The sequence below is a fragment of the Myotis davidii genome, unplaced genomic scaffold (genome assembly GCF_000327345.1).
Source record: "Myotis davidii unplaced genomic scaffold, ASM32734v1 scaffold902, whole genome shotgun sequence".
Taxonomy (NCBI): Eukaryota; Metazoa; Chordata; class Mammalia; order Chiroptera; family Vespertilionidae; genus Myotis; species Myotis davidii.
Window position 1 is genome coordinate 246,804 of NW_006293951.1, and position 5,211 is coordinate 252,014.

Below are 5,211 nucleotides of genomic sequence, written 5' to 3' on the forward strand. Positions count from 1 at the left end.
GGACAGGCCACCCGCTCCAACCCGCCAGCCTGGGCTCCCTCTGCCCCGCGGAAGGTCTGGGAATTAGGAAGAGGAAAATGAAAGCTGCCTCCTATCTCCAGATCTAAGAATAGAAATCTGGGCGTTGGGAAAAGAGGACACCGCCCAGCTGGCCCCTTTTTGGAAAACATTCTCTTTAGAGTTCCCCCTGTAGGAAGATGAGTAATTTCCCCTCAAGGATGGAGAGAGATTTTTGCAAAAAAAAAGAAAAGAAAGAAAGAAATTAATTTTGCAAGCCATCTGCATACTTTTCTATGGTCGCTGCAGCCCTTTGTAAGGGAAGAAATTTAAAAAAAAAAAATGTTTTCCCTGATAGTTATTTGAAGTTCTGTTGGCTAAAAATCCACTAAAATTAACTTTTAAATTTTTGAGTTTGCACTCAGGAGATTCCTGATCATTGGGGCACAAGAGAAGCACAAGGTAACCTGAAGTGAAAAGGTGAGAGATGCAAACCTTAATAAACATTGTTCTCTTGGTATTCAAAATTATGAGTATGCCCTGCTAGAACCCTAAAGTTAAAAGAAAAACAGTAGGAAACACTGTAACTGTAAACCAGGCTAACCAAGGCATCTATTGCCTTCAGATGGTTTGTCCTGGGGGTCATTTACAAAATAGAGGATTGGACTGGGAAGTGGAGTATTTCACATTTGTTTTCAATTCTGTTACCTCATCCTGATGGCAATGCTGAAATGGATAAGCCGGCTGCTTATCTTTGGTTTACTAACGAAGCAATGGAGATGTAGAGGTGATAAAAGAGCATCCTTGGAGTAGCACAAATAAGTTGAGGGCCATGACTTAAACCCAGGTAGATTGCCTAAAGCCCACCTGAAGGTTCTTTGCACTCTACCACTTTAATCAAGATGAGCAAGATTGGTTGTTGGGGAGCACACAAGACTTGGTTGGAAAGTTTGTAAGGAAAGTACTGAAGGCGGCATACCCTGTTTATCGGAAATCCAACTTAGGGGAGTGCCAAAGGCAGTGCCCCTAATTATTCCTTGAACTTTCCAAACAAGCCTGTGCATGTGCAGACCCCTGGGTGTTTACTGGAATCCTTACGCTTAATCTTTAGGTGTCCTTTGCTTAAAGGACATTGCAGACACATGTGTCCTCCCAAGATTACTTTTCCTACTGATTGTATCTAAAAGATAAACTTTCTCTCAAACTGCTGTTACAATAAAAGCCTAAAGAGTCAGGTCATTGGGGCTGTCTGGTTCCTTTAGCCAGGCAGTCCCTTAGCCCTCTCTTTCACAGCAAATGCTGTGTCAGAGTAGTCATTCATCCGTGGCTCAGGGTCTGCTTTCCTTTCTGTTTTCTGAACATGTTTCAACTTCTAACTAACAAATCAAGCAATCCTAGTAATTCTCCCTTTCATGCCTCCTTCCCAAAGTTCCTCTGCATCAGTTTCTCCTTCCCAGTCTCCTGGATTATTATCTTGCAAAAAATCAAAACCTAGCTTCCTCCCAAAGAGAACTAAATCTAAGTAAAAAGGTGTCCCCTCTTTTCCTCAATTCATTCATCCATCTATTATCTATTTATTGTCCACTATCTGTTAGCCAGACTGGGAGTAAGCAATATAGGAACCCGAATTCTCTGTTGGGAGCACTTTCGCACACTACTGCGGTCAGAAGTCAAAGTATCCTCTTAGCTTTCAGAAATGTTTAATTGATTGACTAAAATATAAGACATTCATGCTTCGGGTAATTAACAAGACTGAAAAGGAAGGATACAGAGACAAAGTCACGATCCAGGTGGTGTTCAGTGGAGAATTAAATAGTGCCAGAACACTTGGCTAATTTCCTGAGAAGAAAAAAATAAAATGGACATTGCCAATTATAGCAAAGGCCCATACAAATTCCAGATGGGTTAAAGTTAAATGAAAATGATTTTAAATAGAAAATATAAATTAGTATTTATTTAATCTTGGCAAAGGAAACATAAAAACTAAGAAAGAAACCACAGAAGAGTAAGTATATGTGACTCCACAAACATTTAAATTTTCTACAGTAAAAAAAAAAAATAAATGAAACAAAAGCAAATGAAAAACTGAACAAGAAAAAGGTTGCAATGGCAAAAGTTAAGTAACCTTGATCTCTCAAAAGTTCTTACAAGTCATTGGGTAGAGGAGACACTCTACAGATACCCCAGGAGAAAAATGGGTGAAAGTTTTGAAATTTGCTGTGAGTGGACAATAAGTATAAGAAAAGTATGTTCATATACAGTATGAATACAGTATGTTCAATATATAAAATTTGTGTAGCTAAACATCAATAACAGTTATAAAATGTAATTTTATGTGTTTTTATGTGTGGATACAATAAAAACAATGAGAGAAAACTTAGAAATTAACCCCACAAAATATTTTCAAAATATTTTATGAAGGAATTATTAATCTATATTAAAAGGTATTAACAAGATGCAAATAAATAGGCCATATTAATTAATGAAATAAAACACACACAAAATGTCAGTTCTTCATAAAGTAATACAAAACAATGCAAATCCAATGGAATCCTCAGCAAAAAAAAAAAATGTAGATTTCAACAAGCGTGGAGAGCCTAGAATAGCCAAGACATTATTGAAGAAAAACAAAGCGAAATAATAGCCCAATTAGGCATTGACTCAGGGGTCTCTACTAGGGTTTATCAATTTCCAGAGGAAGGAAAAGTACGTGATGATGTCTTCCTGTAAATTAGGAAAATGTGCCCCTCCTTGCAGACAGACAGCGCCCTATGCCAGGGTGTAGAAAGCAGGAGGTAGATTTCAGGCAGCACCTATCCCTTCAGCTTGCTGGTCATGTGGATTATAGAGAGCAAGAAAGGGGGCCTTTAAATCCACGGGCACATGGAACTATGCCAAATTTGCCATGCTCTCTGGGAGAAGGCTTCTTGGAAGAGAGCCATCCAGACTACTCCTGATTTCCTCTGTCTTGAATTTTATATATTCTTTAAGTGTTCCATGATCAATTCTGCGACACCCTCAAAACCAGAGCCAAATTAGAGTAAACAGAACTGGAAGTACTACAAGATGTCTGAAACAGTTTAGGTCAATTCCAAAAGAAAAGGATCAGAAAGGGAACATTTTGATAGAAAACTAGAATAAAAATGTATTGACAGTTAAGGCAACCATCTTCTCTAAAAGGCATATCAATTTAGCACTATTCATTCAGTAAATACTTATTGATTAATCACCTACTGGATAGTTATGAGCTAGTGAGATTAGTGCCTTTTCTTCTAGTATCTACTGCCAAATATTGCCAAGATGAAAAGTTTACTTAGAGAATAATAGAATAGAATGAATACAAAGGATACTCAAATATGTCAGTCTCTTGCTGACAAATTTCTTTTGTAACTCCATCCAATTGCTGAAAATTGACAGAAATAAACTGAAAAATTTTATACTATGTTTAACATAGAAGATAACATTAATGTGTTAAAGTCTTTTAAAAAGGAATTTTTAGAAGTTGGAAATTGGATAAAGGCCCTGGCCAGTGTTTTTCAGTGGTTAGAGCATCAGCCTGCCCACCGAAGGGTCATGAGTTCAATTCCCTACCAAAGGTTGCAGGTAGGGTTGCAGGTTCCATCCCCAGCCCTCCTGGTCAGGGTGGTGCTGGAGGCAACCAATCCATATGTCTCTCTCACAATGATGATATCCTCTCTCTCTCTCTCTCTCTCTCTCTCTCTCTTTCTCCTCCCTCCTACCCTTCCACTCTATCTAAAAATCAATGGAAAAAATATCTTCAAGTGAGGATTAACAAAAAATTCCTAAATTAAAATTTTAAAATTGGATAAAGGAATCAAGGAATGCCTTGAGAAAAGATGTATAAAGAATCAAGGAATGTTCAGCTTTATTTTTCTGATTTGAAGAATAAACAGAAGAAAATGACAGAGGACATTTTCATACAACAAGTTAGTACAAACGTTGCAACTGAAAGATGTCTCAATGCTAAAAAAAATAATAATTAATTAATGCCAACTTCCTTTAGGAATGTTTATAGCAAGCTCTCTAGACATGAGGCTAAAAAAGGAAGTCACAGGGGATCCTTGCAATACAAAATTACACAGTTCACCATATTTCATAGTAGAGGTCTTGCAAAATAAGAGAAATAGAAAAGATGGAAAAGGTAACAGAAGTCTACTGGCTGCTAAAGCTAACTGGGCTTTTTTTCATTGTTATACATCAGTGGTTCTCAACCTTCCTAATGCCACGACCCTTTAACACAGTTCCTCATGTTGTGGTAACCCCCAATTTCATTGTTACAAATTGAACATAATTAAGCATAGTGATTAATCACAAAAACAATATGTAATTATATATGTGTTTTCTGATGGTCTTAGGCAACCCCTGTGAAAGGGTGGTTTGACCCCCAAAGGGGTCGCAACCCACAGGTTGAGAACCTCTGTTATACATTCTACATACATACATACATACACACATACACACAACACACACACATACACACACACACTTTCTGTCTATAAATTATCCCAACGAAGAGTAACAACTTTTTTCAAATGTTAGAATCTTAAAGTCCTGAGCACTTGCTACAGCAGAAAGAAGAGGGAAAAAGAAAAACCATAGCTTGCCAGTGTCGAACAAATAACCATGAGAGAGTGACAGTGCTTCACTGGAATGTGATTTTTTTGTGCTTCTGGCTCATGGGTATTATGTCAACATCCTGGGTGGACTCAACGCCATTTTCCTCAGTGTTTAGCAAAGATTATGTAGGCCAGGAGGGATTTTGTGCATAGTTTTAAATGACTACATAGAAAATAAAAGGGGGATGGGCAATTGGAAATAAAAGGAGACAATTTACTGAGAATGTATGAATAATAGCATAACAGCGATGGGTGTTAGGATTTGCTTTGGCTCAGAGCATAATAAAACCACAAGTATGAGTCTCTCTCACTTTAACTCATCACTTAAAAATAACAACATGAGAAGACGTCTTTTCAAAATGGAGAACTAAATTTGGGTTCCTACACAGCTAAGTGACATGCCATAAAAGGTAATCCACATTTTGTTGGCCAGACTAGGGGTCCACGGAGATGCACAGCAAACAGCCATTTTCGGGAGTTGTCACTCCCAGCCTGGGCCAACATGGGGCCCTTCATGTTCTTCCAGACATGCCTGGGTCCACAGGAGGTATATCGTATGTGCCCCCAAACATTCTTT